Source organism: Ambystoma mexicanum, chromosome 8 (assembly GCF_040938575.1).
Source record: "Ambystoma mexicanum isolate Mex_15411 chromosome 8, UKY_AmexF1_1, whole genome shotgun sequence".
NCBI lineage: Eukaryota > Metazoa > Chordata > Amphibia > Caudata > Ambystomatidae > Ambystoma > Ambystoma mexicanum.
The window spans coordinates 1,080,769,147-1,080,794,436 of NC_090929.1; the positions used below are offsets into that span (position 1 = coordinate 1,080,769,147).

The 25,290-nt window shown below is 49.1% G+C and overlaps 1 protein-coding gene across 6 annotated transcripts in view; it reads left to right on the forward strand.

Moving 5' to 3' along the window:
- Nucleotides 1-25,290, forward strand: part of UBR4 (ubiquitin protein ligase E3 component n-recognin 4) — a 2,945,062-nt gene that overhangs the window by 1,384,528 nt on the left and 1,535,244 nt on the right. The gene's annotated exons all lie outside the window — the stretch shown is intronic.

Genomic DNA, 25,290 nt, shown 5'->3' on the forward strand with positions numbered 1-25,290 from the left:
GTTATTTGTGCTTTGTTTTAAGCCCTTCACTCTATGTACAACACCTATTTTTAAGGAGATTTTTCCTCAGGTCTTTGGTGAGGGATATAAAACCATGTAACATAAAGATGACACATGGATTCCAACCACAAGGTACACCAAACCTCTCCATGATGATGTAGTCGGGCTTCTCCCTGAAGGTGGTAGGCTGGTAGTTAAGTACAGCTATTACCTATAGTTACCCACTTTAAAAAAACTGTGCTGTACATTAGAACATCTCAAATAAGTACTTTGAGTTAAACATTACACATAGTAGCACAGTGCCTGTATGTAAACTGTGAAAGGCCACAGAAGAGCTTACCCACTTCTAAATGTATTGTATGCCTACTACCTGGTGGTAGGCACAATGCGCACAAAGCTAAGGGGTGTGGAGAAAAAGATCCATAGACTACAGTAAATGTACATTCACAGACCTTTGATAAAGTATTCAAAATGGCAACTACTAGGAAAGATTTACTTTTTGCTGCTTTCCTCCTATAGACTTCTATGGGACACCCTTTCTTTTTGCTTAGTTTGGTTTGTTTGGACTCCGGACCTGACTTTTTGGAGGTAAAGCCTATGTTTTACTTCCCTTGACCTCTTGCTCAATCCTATGGGCTAACTGATTAGTCCGTAAGAATATCCGTATTGAGAAACTGTCTCTTTGTGAATTTCTTGTATTGTTCAAATTGTAAAAATCTCCAAAATTGAAGTGCCGTTAGGATCATTTATGTTATGTCTTTGGAATTTGGGGACAGCAACCAGTCTTGGCAGCCGCTTGAGGTGTTCCTGGACCAACCACTGGACTGGCCAGCTCTCTCCTGTGCTACCTCGAGGCAGTTGTCGCCCTTCTGAGTGCATCCTTGGGACTTGGAGGTTCTTCAACTTGTATAACAAACCAACTGCTCCTGCATTTTCAGTTTTCTTGCATCAACAGAAGCTGTGCTGGGGCGGCTACTTTGTTTGTCTATTGAAGCTATCCTGTCGCCGCCTGACCTTCACAACTAGTCTTCTTGACTCCTCGGAGGTGTCCTGAGGTGGTCTGCCCCCGCAAAAGTAATCTTTTCTTCGTTTGGGTGTTGTGCTGGAAGCTGCATGGATCTGATTCCTAAGCACTGTTAGTGACCAAAACTAAATTCTGCGTCCGTAAGTTACTGCACCCACAACCCCTGGGCCGTCTTCGACACAACCAAGCACAGAAGACTGCGTCCCCACTGAAGTCCGAAATCTCAAAAATCAGAGTCGTGGATGTATGTGAACATATGGTTCTGCCTTCCCACCCACCCCCTGTTCTCCATAGGTTTTACATGGCCGTAAAGTCCTGTCCATAAATCAATCTTTCCTGACTTTGATCGGTGGATGCCTGGTCAAGTATCCCTGCCTAGGTCTATCCTAGTGACAGGGATGAAGTCAATATACTTACCAGAACTTTAGCTAACTTTTGTAAACTCTTTATTACAACTGTAAAGATGGATTTCTTTTATCTGTCCTGATGGACTGGTTTTAGGAGGCCACCCTAATTATAGTGAACGCGTAACTCTTAGAGGTTTGCCAAAACCCGGTCACGGTACGTTGATTAGCAGTCGAGGCTTATTCTCATGAGAGTGGTAGTGGGGTCAGGGGCCCTTAGTGAGTCCACACAGTATAGCACTGGTTTTCTTTTCAGGAAGTGCACTGAAATATTTCGGTTTTCTCCCCAGTACACTGCATGAAAGCGTTGAACAATGGGAAGCAATTATATATATATATATATACACATACACACCCCCCACCAGTGGTATAATAGCTCTTATACGGCCATGAATGCAGCAAGAGTAATATATTAAAAGAAATCTAGATAAAATACATCACTAATGATACAGCTGCAAAGCACACCCTCATCTCGCCAGCGTCTCCGAAAAGCTCCCAAACAGTCATGCAGAGAGATGCGTCCATCCTCCAGTGAAGCTTTCTTTCCGACTGCTCTGGTGCCCCTCATTTTAAGCGATATGCAAATGTGTGATGGCATTTTACAGAACTTTCTGGCTTTCCAAGTCTCTACCTCTTGACAGTTCCAATGGGCCCCTGGCCAGAGTGACCTGTGGTAGCCACAAGAAGCAAAACTCTTCCCTTTCTCAAAAAACGGCAAAAACAATTGCATAACTTCTCTTCGGCTTTAGCAAATTGCAGAACAACGTTATCGGGTACCAACCAGCACCCGCTCAACGTGTCCTTGGAGCAATGCAGAATAGCATAGGCAATAGGCAGCGCTGAAAACATGTTTACCAGTGGAATAATACAAGAAGACTTTCTATCACGTACAGCTTCCACTGAGGTCTGGAGAAAATGTGCAGATTTCACTAATGCCTGAACAGAAATGTCCATTATGGCTTTAGGAGTACCCAAAATGCACTACACACCGGCACCATGTTTTAGTCAAAAGCATTACAATACATCCTTGGACATTTGACTTCCATAGCTCAGTGGCACTAAATTCGGCTTCTGAAACCAACGAAACAGCATAACTAAGTTAGGAATACATTGAATAAAGCAACAAAAAATGATGACAAAAATCACACACATACAGGCAAAGGCGAAACACAGAGTTTCTCCAACATCTGGAAACCACAAAACAACCATTCCCACCAATTATGATATTAGGTTACCTGTTCCATAAAGTCTTTCAAACTCTGATTGTGATTTTCAATGGTCACTTAAATTAAAACAGCACAGTCTTTAAATGTGTTGCAACCCAGGTTATGTTTCAGCAATAAATAACGAATAGCAGCACAGTTGCTTTGTAATAGTTTGGTTCTCCAGCATGGGGTCTGGCATGGATTCACATGCTCATGAATATTCCCCGTCGTCAGGCTGGGAATCCTCGGTAAAGACCAAATCAGTTTTAGTTTCTGAACTATCTTTCTCCTAACAACCAATCACTGGTTGTCTGGGTCATACTGCCCCCAGCCAATGACTGCCCTCTAACTAAGCCCCTCCTCTGGCAGCCATCTTCAGATTTTTACTGCATGTTCAAGCGTTGGGAGTCCTCATGCTACATCTCTCGAGCTTTTACTGCATTTGCGATTTTTCTAAGAGTTTGCACTTATTTTTTCAGGCTATCGTGCCTCAAGCTCCATCGATCCTTTATCTGACTAACGGGAGCAGTTAGTCTGAACTTTCTACGCCCCTCAAGGGCGATTTTTCATCGAGTTCCCTTGGAGGATTCCAGAAGATTCTTGGAGGCCTAGGACATGGCTGAAGATCGAGGAGACTCAACGCCTCTGTTCAGGATTTGCCCTGGATGCGGCCTACGGAACACTCTGGACAGTGGGCACTCCCTGTGCCTCTACTGCCTGCACACCGACCAGACGCACATGGAGGAGGCCTGTGCGTTCTGCAAGGACATGCTTCCCCGCACCTTGAAGGACCATCGCGAACAGCTTACCAAATGGCTCCAGTCTGAGTCCTGGTCACCCAGCCACAAGAAGAAATCTGAGCGGTCTTCTTAGAGCTTTGAGGGGACCCCAGCGACAGGGGCCCAACAGAAGGCAAAGCACCGCAAGTCTGCTGGCACCGGGAGCGCCGTTGGGGCTGCCTCCTCGGCGGCCAGGACGGGCGCAGCATCTCCGGCACCTTCGACCACGATCCAGTGGTCCGGCTTGGCGAAGAAAAGGAAGTTGGAACACCCGGGTAAACTTCTGGAGCAGTCCCAGTCTGCTCCGAAGCGACGGAGGAAGCCAAAGAGGAGCGTGACGCTGACCCTCCCCCCGCGGTGAAGGCCCCACGCACGACCAAGATTGTTAAGGCCCATTTTCACCCAGCAACAACCTCCATTGAAGGAGTGGTGGCGTCCCTGGTGAAGGCAGTTGATACTGGTTCACAGGGCGACACAGGCCCCAAAGCGAGAGTTTCCCTGCTGGCCAGGAGGGAATAATTTTTTCAGCCTGTAGAGAAGACTCCGGTGAAGACGATGCCCGAGACACAATAAGAAGGGGTGGGGGGGCACGGTATTCCTTCAGGGCATGGACATCTCCTCTGAGGGGGAGCTTGCTGTTCTCAAGACCGTCTTGCACCAAAGATCCGTCTGGGGCCAGGTCCTCCAGGAGGGACCCCGACGAGGCAGATGTGGAGAGGGACAGAGACAACGACGAGGAGGAGCAGGGCATTCAGGAGCCAGAGGACACCACGCTTCTGCTGGCGTCTCTTCCACTAAAACCACCACAGCAGCCACCGCTGCCTCCAGCAGACCTCCTTCAGGTGGTTCACACTCTGTGCTCAGAGATTCAGACAAGGATGCCCCTGTCGCCGGTGAGAGACCCCATGACACCTGGGCCATCGAGGGAACCCTCGCACTAGAGGAAAAGAGTTCACCTCCTTACCATTCATCGTCCCCCCCCTCCCCCCCCCCCGAGGGACCGGACTGAACCGGATACGGCGACGACGGGTACGGACGACGGCGGAGTGGATCTCCCGTCCCCGCCTCCCAGACCCTTGCCACACGAGATTGGCTCGTTTCACGCCATGATATCGCAGGCCTCGGAGTTGTTCCAGCTGGAAAAGAAGAGGGGGGAGTTCCTGTACTAGCGCCGAGAGGCTACGAGGAAGACTGTGCTGTCTATCCTGCTGTTGGGTGATATTTGGGACGAGGGCCTGTCCCTCATGAAGAACCCATCCTCAGCGAAGAGGGACCGGTACGAGAAAGAGTACAGGGTGCTGGACTCTGCACCAAAGTGCTTGAGATCACAACCTTCTCCGGATTCGGTGGTCTCGTGGCGGCTAAGAAGAAGTCTGCGGGTTCGTCTGCGTCAACATCCAACACCCCTCAAACTCCCTCCCACCCCCAGACAGCGAGGGAAAGAAGCTGGATGACATGCATCGAGTCATCTTTGTGGCTCATTACGACGGGGAGCTCTGGTTCAAGATCACTCCCCTCTTGGACTTTCTGCCCAACGACAAAAGAGCGGAATCGCTGGAGATTCTCAGGAAGGCGATGTGGCGTTGGACCACGCTATTGCGGTAGCCACAGACATTGCCGACTCAGGATTCCGGCAGATGGGCAACAGCATTTGCCTTCATCGGCGGGGCTGGTTTAAGGCCACCAACCTCTGCCAGGATGTGCAGTTCAAGGTGTTGGACATGCCCTTCGACGGAGATGACTTGTTTGTTAAAACTGTGGATCGAGTCTCTCCAGCCCATCAAGGCAGATACAGAGACCGCACGTGCTTTGGGCACGCCTCAGCAGCGACGGTCTTCCTTTCGGACCTCCGGAGTAAAGTCCCTGGGTTCCTCCAAAGGTTTCGGTGCCTTCACGTCATCCTCCCGTGAACCGTCCCGCTCAGCAAGCCCAGAGGTGGTCACCAGCGTCGCCAAAGTTCCCAAGGCGTCTCCTCCACGGCGAAGCAGGACTGAACCGGCCGGGACTTCGGGCTCCGACCCACGCACCCCGATGGGAGGCCGGCTGGCGAACTTCATCAACGTGTGGTTAGACCATCTCCACCGACCGTTTGGTGCTGGACGCGCTGGCCCATAGACACACTCTGGAATTCCTACAGAAGTGTCCGCGTATACCACCCATGGCCAGGCAGGAAAACGTCCCCCAGCTTCTGCTGGAGGTGCGGGCCATGCTGAAAAAGGGTGCTATAGAACTCGTTCCAAAGAGGCTCTGGGGCGTACTCTCAGTACTTCCTCGTCAAGAAGAAGATGGGCAGGTGGCGGCCCATCCTGAACAAGTACATCAGGTCCCAGAAGTTTCGGATGGTCACCCTTCACCACGTGCTGGGGCAGCTGGACGAAGGGGACTTCCTGTCATTGCTTGACTTGGAGGACACTTGCTTTCACATCCCCATCCACAAGGGGCACCACAAGTTCCTGCACTTCGTGGTTCAAGGGCAGCACTATCAGTACAAGGCCCTTCCCTTCAGTTTAAAGTTGGCGCCAAGGGTGTTCACCTAGTGCCTGGCGCTGGTGGCAGCGCGGCTGCGTCTCCGAGGGATCCACGTTTACCCCTACCTGGACGACTGCCTCATCCGAGCGAAATCGAGGGAGATCGCCGTCGCTCACACGGCAGAAACCATCCGGCTGCTGACAAAACTGGGGTTCTCGGTGAACTATGCAAAGTCTTTCTTGGTGACATCACAAGACTCACTGTTCCTGAGGTCCCGACTCAACACGGTGTCGTACCTTGCGTCTCCGTCGGAGGAGAGGATAGCGGCCATCCTGGGCAAGGTGCATCGTCTGTTGACCCTGAAGATCGCAACAGTGAGGTCCATCAAGTCCCTTCTCGGCATGATGTCGTCATGCATATACCTCATTCGGCTGTGCAGGCTGCGGATGAGGCCACTGCATGAGTACCTCGATGCACGGTGGATCCAGGTATCTGGAAGCTTCGAGGACAACATCTCAACGAGATGTTTCGTTGAGCGATACAGTGGTGGGGTATCCATCCGCATCTGGCGGCGGGCACGGACTTCCAGACCCCAACTCATCAGGAGACAGTCACGACGGACGCCTCACTGGAAGGAAGGGGCTCGGACATCGGAGATCTCCACGCAAGAGGCCTGTGGTGACCGGAAGAGTAGTCGTTGCATATCAACATTCTGGAGCTTCGGGCAGTGTTTTGGGCCCTCAAGTCTTTCCTCCCGTCCCTCAAGGGCAAGGTGGTACGTATCTTCACGGACAACACCACCCTCGATGTTCTACATCCGTATGCCAGGGGGCACCAGATCCCTAGCAGTCTCCAGAGAGACACAGGATCTATGGCACTGGGCCGTGGGCCAGGGGATTTTTCTCATCCCGTTTCATCTGTCAGGAGTGAAGAATATTATTGCCGACTCCCTCAGCAGGGAGCTGCGCTCGTGCCACGAGTGGGAGCTTCGGCAGGATCAAGTGGATCTTCTATTCCGACGATGGGGCAATCCCTACTTCGATCTGTTTGTGACAGCGACCAACACCAAGTGCCAGAGGTTCACCAGCAGGTTTCCCCAGCCAGGGAGCATGGGGGATGCGTTGTCTTTCCCCTCGGACAGCCTGTTTCTCTATCCGATCCCTCTGTTGCTTCTGCGACTCATCAATCAACTCAGACGGTCCCGGTGCAGGATGATCCCCGTCGCACTAGCGTGGCCGAATTAAATATGGTAGCCGGACCTTCTGGACTTGTCAGCGTTCCCTCCAATCAGACTTTTAGCGGGCACAGATCTGCTTGCCAGGGAAGGAGGTGCGACTCTGCACCACGACCCAGGGTTGCTGAACTTGCAGGCCTGGCTGCTGCAGAACTAGAGTTTGGAGGATACGTGATCCCAGCGGACTGCAAGGAGGTACTTACCAAGGCCAGGGCTTCGTCCACACTGAAGTGCTACGGTCATAAATGGAAGAGGTTCACCGTCTGGTGCCGTGCACAGAAGATAAACCCTCTGTGGATTACGGCCACTCAGGTGCTGCCGTACTTGCTGTCGCTGACCAAAGCGGGGCTGGCGCACTCTTCCATCAACATTCATCTGGCAGCTATCTCACCTAGACCAGAACTCTGGCCCGGTCATCGCTGTGGTCACACCACATGGTCAAGGAGTTCATGAAAGGACTTTTCCGCTCTTTCCCGCCAGTGAAGGCTCTGACCTCGGCGTAGGAGCTCAATGTGGTGCCGACTAGGCTCATGGGTCCTCCGTTCGAGCCTATGCATTCGGTGCCGCTGAAATTCCTGTCGTGGAAGACAGCATTTCTTTTGGCCAACATGTACGCATGACGAGTGGGAGATCCAGGCCTTCTCCTGTAAATCTCTGTACTTAACTTTTCACGGAACAAGGGTAGTACTGCGGACGCACCCCTCCTTCATGCCCAAGGTGCTGTCAGACTTCCATCTCAACGAGACCTTGGTGTACATCTCAATGAGACCTTGGTGTTACCTGTTTTCTTCCCGTCACCTTCGTCATCGGCTGAGAGGACTTTGCACCGCTGGATGTGGCTAGAGCGCCGAAGTTCTACGTGGACCGCACAAAGGGTTTTCAGAAAACATCACAGCTGTTTGTGAACTTTGGCCTTGTGAACCAAGGGAAGGCCCTATCCAAGGCTTCCATTTCCAGGTGGCTCTCCGGCTGCATCACTCGTCACTGGTTGGCAAACCGACCGTTGCCTGGCTGTCCAAGAGCCCATTCGACCAGAGCGATCGCTGCAACTACGGCGTTCCTGTCTGGTGTGCACCTGCTGGACATCTGCAGGGCTGCTACGTGGAGGTCGACGCACACCTTCATGAGATTCTACTGCGTCGATCAGGATTCCAGGGAGGAGTCCAGAGTCGGACAAGCCGTACTGCGCAACCTGTTCGCTTGAAGGTGAGCCTGGTGAGGAGGTAAGAGATGCTTAATGTTGAGCCTTGCCACCTCCTGTGGTTATGCATTTGTGTACTGCTGTGTATTCTTTATTCATGAGCATGTGAATCCATGCCAGACCCCATGCTGGAGAAGGAACAAGTTACTTACCGTAACTGTTGTTCTCCAGCATGGGTCTGGCATGGATTCACATGCAAACCCTCACGCCTACCCCTCTGCTGCTCTTCTCTTGGTCCTACTGCCACTTTATGTGCTACCAAATCTGAAGATAGCTGCCAAGGGAGGGGCTTAGGTAGAGGGCAGTCATTGGCTGGGGGCAGTATGACCCAGAGACCAGTGATTGGTGGTTAGGAGACAGTTCAGAAACAAAACTGAAACTGATTTTTTCTTTACCGAGGATTCCCAGCCTGACTGGGAATATTCATGAGAATCATGCTAGCAACATGCTAGCTTAATTAATGATTTATAGCCCCAGCAGCTAATCCCCAAACACCCACCAATGAATATGCAAGAGCCAACACTTCTGATTCTGACACAGGTGCACATTTGATGTAATGCTGGTTGCAAAGGAAACATCATTAAACCAGCCGTGTTTATGCACATGGTACTCCGAAATATTAGCTGGAATCATCCACTAAAAACACCTTTGTGCAAAACTCCAAGAATCTGTCTCAAAATTGAAGCAGGCGTTGGCACCGCTACGGGACATGTGGTCAGTAGTCTCCTGCATTGTGCACGTCAGTCAAACAGAGCTGTGACATGTTGAGAACCTTCTGTGGGAGATATGCCCACATATGTCTTTGTTTGGGCAATCATCAGCGAATATCTCTGCCATGCTCTCCTGTCAAGCCAGCGTCATGGTTTCATGAGTGCGTACCTCCCGTATTCTCAACACTTTACAAATCCGGTTCTTTGTGCCTGTTGGCATTGGCATCCAGAGGCCTCTGGACATCAGTTTGCATCATCAAATTCACATTGGTTGGCTACACAGATAGGACACCTTGCTGTAATGTGCTGCTCAACCCTCCAGAATGGAGTCCATTTAGTATCACAATTACACCAGCCAGGCACAGGTTCTAAAAGGCAAACCCAGAAAACACATATTGGTGGTGGTGATAATTCTCTTAAATTGCATTTGTATGCGGCACATAGTCCCATTTCTCTTTGCCAGGCTCCATTACCAAAACGACTTGGTTCTTGCCTGACTCTGACATCGGCGGGTACGGGTGGGCCACTTGGTTTTTCTACCCACACCTTTGAAACCGGTACCATGCTGTCTGATGAGCCAAAACCACAGTCCCCAAGAGCAGCTAATACTGTAGGGGGCTCCCCCTTTTTGGATCATGGGCAATTTAACAGGTATGAGAATCAGTTGGGCTATTCTGTCTCCCTTATGAATAGGTAGCACTTGGTCTCCGCTGTTCATTAGAATGATAATGTTACTTCACTTTGTGATAGCATTTCCCAGATATCTTGCCACAGTTCGTTTCCCCACAATTCTTTGCAATGAATTTTCCACCCATTCCTTTGCCATGTTGTCAGTCATGTAGCTAGCCCGTTGGCCACTGACCATGAATCTGTGTAGGGGTGTCGTTGACCAGGTACTTCTTGGGTAATGGATTGTTTTTCTTCCGCAGATTCCTCATCTGATAAGTATTCCCTCTATCTTCGCTTCTTTGGGCATTTTTTCAATAGGGGGCGTAGTGGACCTCGACCCGGCCGTCGACCATCAGTCCGTCTTGCTCTGCGTCTGGTCGTCGGCTCCGGACGAGACGACAGGCTTCATATGAGTAGCATGTCACTACACCCCGACCTCCAGTTCCTTTTTTCGCATGCGAAAACGCTGCTTCGGGAACACATATCTTCGACTCTTTTTTGACGTTTTTTTGAGAAAACTTGTATTTTTTCGTAAATCCTCAATGTGAGATGTTGGTTGCACGGGTGCCAGCTTTCAAGCGGTGTTTCAGTTGTGGCACCGAGATGTCCCTCACCGACCCACACAAGTTTTGTCTCTGGTCCCTCGGCACAGCTCACAGGACTGACGGGTGTCCGTTGTGTGCCCAAATGCAACCGAAATCCGTTTGCAACCCAACTGCAAAACTCGCTCTTGGTCGTCCACCTTCAAAATCTGACGCAGTCAACGGTTCGGTCTTCGGAGGCTGAAACTGGAGGGCATACATCTGAGAAACCCTGACGGAAGAAGAAAAGGTCTCACTCGAGGAGCCACTCTTCCTCCCAAAAAAAGAAAAGGTGGCACCACCATCTTTGAGTTTCGAAATCATTGACAGAAAAAGGTAAGCTGTTGTCTGTGCCTACCACCTGCCAGGAGTGGAAGGTTTTCAAATCCTCGATGCTTGAAATGTTCAAGCAGCATGCTGCAGTCGGTGCGGCTCCCACCCCCACGCAGCATGCCTCGTAGCCAAGAGCGGCACTCTGTGTACTGTACCCGACCCCTCTAGTGCCCCGCTACAGACTGTCAGCACCGATTAATCTTTCAACGTCGAAACAAATACTATGGAAGCCGGATTACCCACATGTGTCCAAGGAGGTAGATGGTACTGCATCTCGATCAACAATGACAACAACCGTCACAACATCGAAAGACTAGCCCTCGATGTCGACGGTTGTCGACAAAGTCTTTACACCACAAACCTGGTCCAAATTTTTCAAGACATGACTGGTATTTTCGGCGATCAGGAGGCTGATGACAAAGATGTTGACCCGATGCTCTTGGGTTCAGGTGGGGTTGACTATTTTGACGAGCAGAATAAGCTCCTGCAACTAGCTCAAGGCCTCCAAGACGCCAGTGGTCTGGACACTTCGCTTGACCTAGAGTTTCAGCAGTCCTAGCCCTATCTTCACAATATAACTAAATACAGGCCTCTGGTTGAAAGGGCTTTTGACACCCTGGGCTTGCACAAGGTTATGAACTTACCAACATCCTTGAGGAAGTTCTTGCCACTGAAAGTCATATGCCTCAGAACCCAGCCATTGCCGATCCTTTGGCAGCTCTATGGCAAACCCCAGGTTTCATTTCTCCCATCCGCTCCACCATTTCTGGGAAGTACAGGCCTGCTAGAGGAGACCCCTCATACCTCTCCTCTCACTCTTCCCCAGAGGGGCTTGTTATGCACTTTCCCTCTCCTTTACGCGTTCCCTCCAATACCTGTCATTCCATGGGTTCTCCGGAGGTTGAAGAGGCTTTGTGCGACCATGATCTTAATCGTCCTGGACTGGACTGGACGAGGAGAACATAGTACTCCGATCTCTTGGATCTGTCCATCTGTCCACCTCACCGGTTGCCTCAGCACCCAGATCTCCTAACCCAGTCCGAAGGCCGGATACTCCATCTGACCCTGGAATCCCTCAACCTACATGCATGGCTCTTGAGAAGATGAGACATGACTGCGACCTCTCAGAGAAAGTACTTGAGGCTGTTGATGGCTGCACACAGACCATCTACAAGATCTTGGTACGCGTGCAGATGGAGAAGATTTGAGGGGTGGTTCAGGGAGCGCCAGATTGACCCCATCTCTTGCCCCACCACTACACTATTGCAGTTCCTTCTCTCTCACCTCTGCAGGCCTTCAGGTTACCACAGTGAAAGGATATTTGGTCTGTGTTCAAGAGATCCCGGGATCATGGTTCGTTTTTTAACGATCCCAGTAATGGCACAATTCCTGAAAGTCCTTGTAAATAAGTTTCCACCAACTCCCAGGTTGCCCAAGATGGGGATCTTAAATTGGTTCTTACATTTCTGATGGCGGCTCCTTTTGAGCCTATGCACTCTTGTCCTTTATGGCTTCTCTCATTGAAAACTGCCTTCTTGGTGGCTATTCCATTCGCTAGGCCGGTGAGTGAACTACAGGCCTTATGCTGTAAGCCAACCTTCCTGCGTTCTTTCTGGGAGAAAGTTTCACTCAGCGTAAGGCCTGACTTCCTCCCCTAGGTCGTATCAGAATTTCACTTGTCACAGTCCATCGATCTTCGTCTTCTATCCTCCTCCTCACCCTTCTAAGCACGAGTAACAATTACATTGTCTAGACCCGAAGAGGGCGTGGAGTTACTTTGTCACCATGACAGCTGATTTTAGGAGAGGTGACCAGCTCTTCGTGGCTTTTACCTTAGCCCATAAGGGCCTATCCTAACGAAGCAGACTTTATCCTGTTGCATAATTCTCTGCATAGATTAATGTTACCCGGCCGCTTGGAAGGAATTACTTGAAGGCATCAGGGCACATTCCACAAGGGGGGGGGGGTCTCCACATCCACTGCATTGCAGCGGGGGGTCCTTGTCTGGGAGATTTGTCGCGCTGCGACTTTGTCATCTTTGCATACCTTTTACAAATCACTATAGCCTGGATTTGGCTTGCATTTCTGATGCGTGTTTTGGCAGGGCAGTGCTGCAAAACATCTTAGTATAACTTTCTGCCCGCCTCCTTCATTACTGCTTTGGGAGTCTATCAGATGAGGAATCTGCCGGAGAAAAGCAATCCATTAAAGGATTGATGACCTTACCGTTATCTTCTTTCTATGGATTCTTCTCCCGCAGATTCCTCATCTCCGCTCCTGCTCAGAAAGTCGGTAGTGGGTACGCATGTTTCTATTTAAAAAAACGTTGACTTGGTGATGGTCCTCTGTCAGTTTTTCTGTCGTCCAGCCAGTCTTAAACAAATATTTTTCTAACCCTACTCTTGGTGTTCTTTTTCAATTGTTACTCTTTTGGAGGCCTATAATTACTTTCTTTTTTAAGGGGCTCATTAGCCCGTTTGTTCTGTTTTCCTATGCATTGTGTGGTGCTCTGGAAAAAAGGGGGAACTGAGGTCGGGGTGAAGTGACGCTACTTATACGACGCCTGACGGCACAATGGAGCCGCCGAGCAAGATGGATCTATGGTTGATGGTCGGGTCGAGGTCCACTACGCCCGCCTATCGAAAAAACTTCCGAAGCAGCGAAGCTGGAGGAAATATCTATCAGATCAGGAATCTGCGGGAGAAGAATCCATAGAAAGAACATTATGGTAAGGTAATTTCTCCTTTCAAAGCTTGATATACTGCATAAAGTTCTGCAAACTGGCTGCTCTTTCCTTTACTTGATGTGGTTAGGATCTTTTTTAGTCTTGGGGTTATATGACGCAGCTTTCCAATAACGCTTTGTTCCTACATAGCGAGCTGAGCCGCCAGTGAACCAGTCATTTTCTGTCTGTCCCCCGTTAAATCCCCATAAGGTGATCCCCATTTTACTGGAAACTCATGCACTTCTGTGATTTCCTGTGGTATGTAATGGTCGCCTATGTGTTGTGTGAGCCCCTATGGTCACCTATGTGTTGTGTGAGCCCCCGCCCCCCCATGGTCATCTGTGAGTTGTGTGAGGTCCCCAAATCCCTCCTATGGCCGCCTATGTGTTGTGTGAGCCACCCACCCCCTGTATGGCCGCCTATGTGTTGTTGGTAACTATCACCCCCCCCCATCTCTGCCACCTGGATTAACTCTCTGCACTTATGTGCTGCTGCCACCTGACAAAATGGGGTCGGACAGTATGTCTCTGCCACCTGAATTGACCTATGCATCTGTTTGACTCTATGTACCTGATGTAGTTCCCCGTAACATGAGGTAAGTTTGCCAAAGTATATATTCCTTTGTACCTATTATGACATTCTGTACCTGAGTTAGTTCCCCGTAACATGAGGTGAGTTTGCCAAAGTATATATTCCTTTGTACCTACTATGACATTCTGTACCTGAGTTAGTTCCCCGTAACATGAGGTGAGTTTGCCCAAGTATATATTCCTTTGTACCTATCTTGACAATATGAACCTGATGTAGTTCCCCGTAACATGAGGTTAGACTTCCCAAGTACATATTCCTCTGTAACCATCATGACATTATGTACCTGTTGTAACTCCCCGTAACAAGAGGCGAGCTTGCCAAAGTATATATTCAATTTTTGCAGTTTCCCTGGCCTATGTACACCAGGTCTGTAATGGTTGTATTGCACTTACTGTAACTGTATTTTTATGACTTGCGCCGAGATGATTCGGGGCGTTGCACGCTATATAAATAAAAAAACAATCCCCACACATTCCCTAGTCCTACATTCCACTTCTAATCCTTCCTTAAAGAAAAAATAAATGTACTAGTGTCATAGTGATGAAACCAGCAAAGTAGGATTGACTTAGACGAGGAAGATTACACCTTCAACTACTTCCACAAGGTGGCTCACCAGTGTCAAGAGAGCTGCGCGATCATGCACTGCAGGTGTTGATGATAGGCAGAGGCGCAGGACCAGTTCTCCTTTAAGAAAACTGAAGTGACTCTACGTGGTCTTCGAAGAGCGAGGAACCCAGGAGATTCGAATCCCTGACAGAAGCAGGAAGAACAGCAGACACTGTGAGTCAATCGGGGACCCTGCTGGAGCAGACTCCTCTGCTGACCTGGAAAGAAGAGTGGTGGCATAACCTTGGCCAGGTGGACCGACAGTTCCCACAGAGATGCCAGGACTGCAAAGGTGGGAGATCCGTGAGAATGCTGTGAAACCCGCCAGCCGAAGGAGAAGGTGCCTTGAAGCAGCAGAGTTGAAAGCACATCCATGCAAGAACCAGAGCAGTGCCTGACCCTTTGTGAAGGTAAAGGGGGGGTACAGGAGGATAGGGGGACACAAAGGGAACATCCAGGGAATGCTTCCTAGTCCCAGTGGCGTGCATAAGACCATTGGACACCAGAGAGAGGTCTGGTCATCAAAACTAGAGACGGAAAGCACCAGCGCAAATCTTCCTCATCACAGTGAGAGAGAGCCACTGACCATCAGAAAAGGGTTTGTTAGCCTGACAGGGTTTGGGACTTTGAGAACCAATCAAAGTGGCAAAGTGTGCATGAGGTTGAAAGCATTGAGAAATAAATTTCTGATGTTTGTTAATCTGCTTAGAATCACATGCTGTGCATAGGTCCGACATCCAGTGGTCACTGCGGAGTATTGCATTTTGTTTTTCGTAGTCGAAAAGGGGACGTCGACAAGGCGTGTCTGTAACACTATCCCTATAGTGACGTGCGTTGTACCCACAATCCCTCACGCGTCGAGGTCCCTCGGATTGTTTTTTTCCGCCCAGTTTCTGGTCGCCTTTCGCGGAGCTCCTAGAGAGACATTGCTATACTTGCCACGGACCTCGGTCCTTTTGTCATAACTTAATATACTGATAACGATCCCTCCCCCTCGACATTAGCTGTGAAGCTGTTTCTCCGCCGAACTGATTTTCGACGGAGAGGAAGAGCGGAGGAGATCCTTCGGCGCTGCCGAACACGTGGCCTGGCCTCGACGGCCAACTTACAATAGGGAGAGTGGGGGTTCCAACTTTGTCTCTTCTCTTTGAGAATGTCTTTCTTTCTCCCCTTTCTTTCCCTTGGGGTTGTTATCGCCAGCTATTATTGCCTCAGCTATGGAGAGGACACCATTTAAGTTTTGCCCACGCTGCAGGGTCAAATATACTTGGAAAGATAAGCACAAGCTCTGTAATCGTTGCTTACCCCTCGATCACATAGAGAACAGCTGTGCAGCCTGCAAGCTCTTAAAACCCAGGACTCTTAAAGAACGTAGGGTTAAGAGGTGGGCGGACTACGCGATGTCGAAGTCAGTTTCCTCACCCGCTGCTGCTGTTACTGAAAGTGACGAGGAGTGCGATAACTCAACGTCCGTTACGGAAGTCATGAACCCCCAGAAGGAGCGCTCCCGCTCCTCGTCGTCCGTCCCCGGCCCCGACGGGCTCGGCTCACGCCCTGCTTATGGGGATGAACACCCCGGCGACAAGGACGCACACAAACCCCATAAGGCTAAACACACTACCCACGGCTCTTCTTCGTCGAGAACGAAGGATCCATCAGCGCCGAAGGGGACGCAGGGCACTCCGGCGTCTACCGCAGACCGTAAAGGTCACAAGCGCCACCCGCAAACGCAGCCGCGACCAGCGATTGGGCTTCCATATAACACGGGCGCTACCCCAAAAACATCCGACGCAACGCTCCATAGAGCGACCGTCGAGGTACAACGCGCAACGCACACAACGTCGACACCAGAGCCCTCGACGGACAAAATCGTGGTCGAGAGCCTAGCGAGAATTGTCGCCGAAGACAAACGTACGCGGACGACGAAACAAACGTCGAATACCGCGTCGAAAAAACATAAAAGTAGCCAGGAACTGCCCATTTCTCCAAAGGACGCTTCCGAACTACCTGAAGGCTTTTCAGAAGGAGACGGGAACCTCTCGTCGACGTTGTGGGAGCGTTCTAAACGATTCGAAGGCGAAAACACTAATTTCCCCCCTCTAGACTATTCAGGGGTACCCCATGAGACCCTTGAAAGACTCCATTCTTGCATGGAGAAAATGGAAAGGTTTCTAGGAAACCAAGACCCACCCACTCACAAAAGACAAAGAGAATGGCCACAGGATGACCCTAGGGTCAAGATTCCTAGGCTGGTTGACCTCACTGAGGAGGAGCAATACCTCCAAGAAGATGAGGAGTGTTTGGGTGGAGAAGAAGAGGTAGAACTTGAGGAAGAGGGGTTCGAAGAAGATCCTTACACCACTGCTACAGGGTTTGAAGAGGATACAGCTACCTCGCAGCCCTGGCATTCACCATCAGTGCAGCCTTGGCAATCCCCATCAGTACATTCAGACCCTGATACCTTTCTCCCTTCTCCTCTCAAGGATTCACATGGGAACTCCTCTCCCATAGATGACCAACCTTCCCTCAATGCACTATTGCGCAAGGCAGCAGCGCATTTTGAGATTGATACAGGGGAAACTCTTCCAGACATAGGCCCTCATTACGACCCTGGCGGATTTTTTCCGCCATCGGCGGACTTTTCCGCCATGGCGCAAAGTCCCTTTACGCCATGGCGGATGGCGGACTTACCGCCCCATTCCGAGGTCGGCGGGGCGGTAAGTCCCCATTGACCCATTTACCCTTCCCCATTCCCATTTCGGCCCCATAGGGCTCAATGGGAGTGGGGAAGGTGTTAATTACGCCACCGTACACTACGGTGGCGTAATTAACACCGAGGTCCCATAGCGCCATGGATTTTTACGCCCGCAAAAAGCGGGCGGAAAAGTGACCATGGCGCTCTGGGAACTCGTAGTTGGCGGTAAGGGGTCGGCGCAGCTAACGCTGGCGTAAACCCCTTACCGCCAGGGTCGTAATGAGGGCCATTGACTTTGTAGAAAAAGTCATCAAAGAAAAAGCCCCTGTTAGCCAATCTATTCCACTCCTGGCTTCTATTAAAAGAAGAATTTCTCCTTCCCTTACTAACCCAGCTTTAGTAAGAGGGGTCAACCCTAGAATAGAAAAGCTCTTCAGCCCTTCATCCTCTGACCCTTTATACATCAGAGGACACTCTATTCCGGACTCCCTTGTGGTTACCAACACAAGAAAAAGAGAAGGGGTGCCACTATCCACTAGTGAAGCACCTCCAGACAAAGAAGGCAAAAAACTCTACGCACTGGGGAAGAGAATCACGACCTCCGCCGCCTTCTCTACTAGAATTGCTAATAACTCACTTTTAGCTAGCTACGCAGATGCACAGTGGAACAAGCTGCGCAGCGAAGCAGAGGAAGCACCTGAACCTCTGCGTTCTCGCCTGCTAGCTATAATATCAGAGGGCACACTGGTAAACCAGGGCATCGTTAAGAACTCCCTAGATGCCGCTGAGACGGCTGGCCGCTCCCTAGTGCAGGGAATACTTCTCAAGCGCCACATTTGGCTACGCAATTCAGGTTTTAAGCCCGAAACCCAAGCCTCCCTCATAAATAAACCCATTGAACAGACGCATCTGTTTGGGAAAGCAGTAGATGAGGCCCTAGAACATGCTAAAAAAGAGTTTGATACCATCAAGACTCTTGATCAAATTTCTAGGCCCCCTAACAGGCGAGGCTATGGTAATAAACGCTTCTTTCGTGGCCAAAGACAGCAGCAGAACCAACAACAACAATATTACTCTGGCTCCAACTGGCCCACTAACCAGGGTAACACCCAGTTCAGTCAAAGAGGCCAACGCCGTGGCAAAGGAAGAGGTCGTGGCTCCAGCCCCAGAGGTTCCACGCCCAATACCAGCAAATGACCCAAAAATTCGGGTCCCCTCCCATGCATCACCGGTCTGGGGCCGGCTAACATCGTTCCTTTCAGCATGGGAGGGAATCACGTCAGACCGTTGGGTATTATCCACCATAGCCCACGGATACTGCATCGAGTTCAACGGTTCCCCGAAGTACAAACCCCCACGGAACCGACGCATGACACCGCAACACCTCTCCATTCTTCTTCAAGAGGTGGAAGAACTACTGAAGAAAGAAGCTATAGAGCCCGTCCCCCTATCACAGGTAACAGAAGGTATTTATTCAGTGTACTTCCTTGTACCCAAAAAGGACTTAACCATGCGCCCTGTATTAGATCTGCGCCCAGCGAACATATTTGTCAAACCCCAAAAGTTTCGTATGGTGACCTTACAGGAGGTAATCCCACTGTTATCACAAGGGGATTACATGACAACACTGGACATGAAAGGTGCATACTTTCATATTTTAATGTTGACATCGCACAGAAAATACCTCAGGTTCAAAATAGAGGACAAACACTACCAGTTCAGAGTACTACCCTTCGGGATAGCATCTGCACCAAGGGTATTCACGAAAGTACTGGCAGTGGCAGCGGCCCACCTGCGCAGATTATCCATCCCGGTATACCCTTACCTCGACGACTGGCTCATAACAGGGGATTCTTACGAAACATGCTTCTCCAAAACCCAAAAGACCCTAGACCTTTTGTCCCAACTGGGCTTCTCCATCAACGAAAAGAAGTCCAGCTTAGACCCCAGCCAAATCAAACAATTCCTAGTGGCTCTAATTCGAACAAAGGACGGCCTCGTATTCCCCTCCAACGAGAGGGTCCAAAACATGCTGTTTCAAATTCCCCATTATGTAGCAGGCCGAGAGGTGACGGTACGCAAAGCAATGCGCTTGCTAGGGATGATGGCGTCATGTATTTATTTGGTACCTCACGCGCGCCTGCGCATGCGCCCAATGCAAGAGTGGCTCGACAGCCAGTGGTGTCAGGCCAGCTGACAATGGGACGATCTAGTGGTGGTCTCGCAGGCCTTGGTTCTTTCGCTACGGTGGTGGACAAAAGAAAACCTGTTATTAGGGAAAACTTTTGCCACACCCGCAGTGGAAGCCACTCTAACCACAGACGCATCCCTTACAGGATGGGGGGCTCACCTATCCCATCAGACGGCCCACGGAGTTTGGACTCCGAGCTTAGCATCCAAGCATATAAACCTGCTGGAACTACTAGCGGTGTTCAAAGCACTGAAAGCCTTTCAGAAACAGCTACAAGAAAAGACAGTGATGGTCCTCACAGACAGCACCACAGCCATGTACTACCTCAACAAGCAAGGAGGCACTCACTCTCCAGGACTGTCCAAACTGTCCCAGAATATATGGAAGTGGGCTCTTAGACACAACATGTTCCTACTGTCACAACATGTACCAGGGGAACTCAATCTTCTAGCAGACAAACTCAGCAGAGACTTCCCCCTGCCCGGAGAGTACGAATGGCAATTACACAAAGACATCGTCTTAGACGTCTTCACTCAATGGGGATTCCCGGAAATAGACCTGTTCGCAACTCTGGAAAACTCACAATGCCAAAGTTACGCCTCCAGGTATCCCCAGAACCAGTCCAAGGGGAACGGTCTGTCGATTCTATGGTCAGGGAAATTTGTTTACGCCTTTCCCCCGACTCCCCTTCTCAACAAAGTGGTGCACAAGATGCATCAGGAGCAGGTTACAATGATACTAGTGGCCCCAATGTGGGCCCGGCAGCCATGGTTCGCTCACTTGATGGAGATGTCCCTATCTCCCCCAGTGAAACTTCCCTGCCCGTACAACATGCTGTCACAAGACAAGGGCAGAACACTGCATCCATGCCCTCAGACCATGAACTTAGCAGCCTGGCTCCTGAGATCATAGAATTTGGACATTTACAACTCCCACAGAGATGTATGGACATCCTCAGGGAAGCCAGAAAACCTAATACTCGACACTGCTATTCTAGCAAATGGAAAAGATTCGTTATCTGGTGTAGAGGTACTAGCATCAACCCAGTTGACTGCTCTCCTACTGACATTATTCTATACTTGACCCATTTACTGGATTCAGGTTTAGTGTTCAATTCCATTAAAGTCCACCTAGCGGCACTTTCTGCATACACCACTTCCCAACTTAAAGTGTCGTGGTGGAAGATACCAGTTATCAAAGCCTTCATGGAGGGGGTAAAGAGGATACACCCTCCGATAGCTAACCCAGCTCCCGGATGGGACTTAAATGTGGTACTTTCCAGACTCATGGGCCCTCCCTTCGAACCCATGCACAAGGCAACTCTTAAAGATATCACCCTTAAGACTGCTTTCCTAATAGCTATCACCTCCATTAGGAGAGTAAGTGAACTACAGGCTCTTTCTGTACTAGACCCCTTCGTAACAGTTCACAAAGATAAGGTGGTTCTACGCACACACCCAAGGTTTGCACCTAAATTCATCTCGAAATTTCATGTAAACCAAACTATAGAACTACCAACGTTCTTTCAAAACCCTTCCAGCTCGGGAGAAAAAAGTCTGCATACACTAGATGTACACAGAGCTGTCATGTTCTACATGGAAAGAACCAGACCACTGAGAAAGACTAATCAGTTCTTTGTCTCGGTGGCAGCAGGAAGAGAAGGAGATGCGGTCTCAAAATCCACTATATCTAGATGGATTGTTCAATGCATCACTCTCTGTTACACTCTTGCTAAGAGATAACTACCCTTCAAGCCAAGAGCACATTCCACTCGAGGCACGGGGGCTTCCATAGCATTCATTGCAAATGTTCCCCTTGAGTCCATCTGCAAAGCGGCAACCTGGAGTTCTGTGCACACATTTACAAAACACTACTGTCTAGATGCACACTCTAGATCTGATTCCCAGGTTGGGCAGGCAGTATTAAGACATCTTTTTTCTACTGTTCCTTCTCATAACCCACCGCCAACTCCGGGTACTGCTCGCTAGTCTATGCACAGCATGTGATTCTAAGCAGATTAACAAACATCAGAAGACAATGCATTACTTACCGTAAAAGCATTTCTGATGGTTGTATCTGCTTAGATTCACATGCGCCCACCCTTCCTCCCCGCTCGGATGGAAGGAACATAGACATCCTTTTATATATATTTCTCTCTTTTCTGTACTCACTCACGGCTAAAAGGCTCCCTCAGGGCAGAAAAATACAAACAGAGGGACCTCGACGCGTGAGGGATTGTGGGTACAACGCACGTCACTATAGGGATAGTGTTACAGACACGCCTTGTCGACGTCCCCTTTTCGACTACGAAAAACAAAATGCAATACTCCGCAGTGACCACTGGATGTCGGACCTATGCACAGCATGTGAATCTAAGCAGATGCAACCATCAGAAATGCTTTTACGGTAAGTAATGCATTGTCATATCAAGTTATATCAGAAGAGGGGAGTCCTTCTCCTGGTACCACAGCAAGGAGTTCTGATAGAGACGCCAGGGGAAAGGACTCATCCCCCCCATGTGTTGAACTATGTCAAAGCATACCAAGAGAAGGAAGGCATTGTCTTGGTCCTGAACTAAGTCTTGAATCGGAGACACCAGGGGAAGGGAGTAGTTCCCCCCTGGCCTTGTGCTGAACTGTGCCAAAAGCATGCTAAGAGAATGGAGGCATTCTCTTGGTTCTGAATTGAGAGTAGAGATTTTAAAAAAGCTAGGGGAAGGGAGTCATTCCCCCTTGTTCTACTGAAGAATATAAGGAGCACCACCAGGAGAAGGGAGCCATTCTGCTGGAGGTAACGTTGTACAAGGACTGGGTGAAACCTGCAAGCCCACCAGAAGAGACCCATTCCCCCTGGTAACATGGATTTCAAAGAACAATCTTTTGAACATTACCCAAAAAAAAGAAGGCAGCCATTCTCCTTAAGGAACGTTTTGTTTACCTTTTGGGTATATAGTGTGAGGGATAGAAGTAGGTTTTGACACATGACCGTGGAATTTACGTTGATGGATATTCTGACAGACCATTTTGATAGTTTTGAGGCAGGGAAACCCCTCTTAGCAGTTAGGGATAATAAGGACCTTTGTCACACAGAAATAAAAGTTTATAATCAAAACCATTCCACCTTTGCGTCAGCTTCCTTCTTCAACACCTTTATGAGGTAGCCCATGAGAGTGCTGGTTAGTCCACCAGCCAGTGCAGAGCCACTTGCGAAGGCTTAGAAGGGCAGGATCCTCGACAAGGCGCTGAGACGAGTTGGTCCCACCAGCCCAAGGGCTGAAGCACTGCTCAGGGTCTTCAGAGATCAGGTAGTCAAACAGGGCTTCAGAGGGCCAGACGCAGGAAGTGATGCTGAGCCACTTCAGGACTCTTCTTCGGACCTTCATCAGGCTGTTCTTCTTTGATGGGTTCTTGGGCTGCAATTATCTGCATAAATGGCTGCAGAGGTCCTCCTCTTAACTAAAAGCTGAGCTGGAAGCATGTCTAAGCCCACCAATGGTAAGGATTTGCACCATTCAAAGATGTAGTAGTTGTCCAATCAGGGGCAACTACTAATTTCACATTTGTCCCACACCTAGATTATCTGGCACCACGGATTTCTTTCTTTCTTTCTTTCTTTCTTTCTTTCTTTCTTTCTTTCTTTCTTTCCAAACATTTCATGTGTAAACAGGTTGGGTGATGCAAAAGTATCCCCGTTGCAATGCACTACAAGTTGCTGAGAGGGGTTCATGTGCCATCTTCACAAGGCCAGGCTACTGTCTTGTGACACCATCCTTGACACATGCATGGAAATATTGTATCCTTCTCGAGGAAAGGTGAAAGCATTATTAGCCCACCTCCCTTGTTACTAAGTCGGTGCCCAGTAACGATGTGAAAGGCTACCAAAGTGACCGGGATAATTGCATCATACATATTCAGTATTTGTCTTGCACATACTCCCACATCCCTAGAACTTCTTCCTAACAAGAATCTGCTTATCAACATAGATCATACCACAACTATGTTTACATGAACAAGGCAGTGCACATTCAAAAATATTGTCTCTTGATGCCCAGCACATATGGCACTGGTGCATCAGCAGAAATATTTTAATTCAACCACAGCATCTGTCGAAGTGCACAATTGTCTTACAGACAGCTTAAGCAGAGTTCTTGTGTAAGAACACAGACTGGGAACTCGGCACTCAAGAGATTTTCACAGCCTGGGCTCTTCAATCAGTGGACCTTTTAGCAACAGTACAGAATGCAAAATGGCCAAGCTTAGCATCCAGGTACCCAAGACAGGGGTCACTAGGCAACACACTGTGGCTGATAAGGTCAGGGATATTTGCATATGCCTTTTCCCCAACCCCATTACTTCACCAAGTGGTCTACATCTATTCCTGGGACCTTTTAACCATGATTCTCATCCCACCAATGTGGCCGAGACAGCCGTGCCACCCTTACATCCTAAGCATGTCCTTGTGTCCACCAATCCAGCTCTGCACGTTCCGCAGACTGCTAACAGTATACTTAGTGTCCCACAGAGACATGATTTTTGCTTGAACTCAAAAGGCCTCTCGTGTTGCCAGCTATGTATGTGTGTTACGTGATGAGTTGTGTGAGGTCTTAAGTGGTGGGTGGAGTGAGATTAAGGTTTAGTTTGGGATTGCTGTCTGGATGGAAACTCAGGGTTGAAGTCGCCATGGTAGATATTGATGCAGGAAGAGCTGTGGTGGTTGATAGTGAAGTCAGTCCAGTCAGTGTGGAAGTTTGGATGGTTTGTTGTTGTGGTGGTGGGGCTGTAAATGGTTGGCTAAAGGTGAGATGTGGGCCGGATGATGCAGAGCGAGTGCTTCAAAGAAAGTGTATGTCGCAGTGTGGGTTTATGAAGTGTGATATCTTTGTACATGATGGCATTGCCACCATTTTGTATGGGCGGTCTCTGTGGTGGATGAGATAGTGTGGCAGAAGCATGTCAGGGATTATAGGCCTTTGGTGGGGGTTGAGTCATGTTTCTGGAAGTGTGTGCTAATTAGTTCATTGATTTCGTGCATGTGCAAAGTGGCAGTTGAGCAGAATGCAGGTGTATGTGATTAGTTGTTTTAGTGGAGTGCCGTTTTGGAGTTTGATTTGAATGTGGTTTGTGAGCTTTGTGTGTGTGACACCCAGTGGCACACTGGCTAACAGTGGGCAAATAATTAAATGAATAGAAGATCATTGGAGTAGCACCTTGTTAGGTCTGCCCTTGGCACTAAGACAAGAGAATGCAGTGTCCTTGAGAAGTGTCAGGAACACTGCAGTAAACCTTAACCATGCTGACACCTTAAATAAAAACCATAAACTTCTGTATCCTCATAATTTATTACAACTTGTCACAGTACTAGAGGTTTAAAATGTATAGGGACTTTTTTCTTTGATATTTCTGTATACAAGTGTAGTGTATTCTTTGGGGGTAGCTATGGGATTAATTATACTTCTCTAGCAGCCTTCCTCTCTCCCTTTAGTTAACCCTGACTGTTTTACCATTCCTACCCTATAAGAGAGTCTCTTCTTTTCTTTTGATTAGAAACTCTTTTTTGCCTTTGCATCCTTCACCGTGGATGTGTGAAAAAAATCTCCAACTGTTCCTTTTTTTTCTTCCTGTCCCTTACTTCTCCTATTGGGATGCACTTTTATTACAGCATGACAAGGAACTTCTTCCAAATGCTGACATGTGGTGCATCACTCCTTTATGCATGTGCTTGGCTCCTCAAAGGGAAGGAAGCACTTATTTCCTGGCCCAAGAACAAGTGCTCTTTAAATTGGTACTCCACTGACACGTTTACAACTTTTAAAAAATGTGCTGCCTTATGGCATTTGCTTTGCAGCTACAGTGAAAATCCTTTGTGTTGTAAAA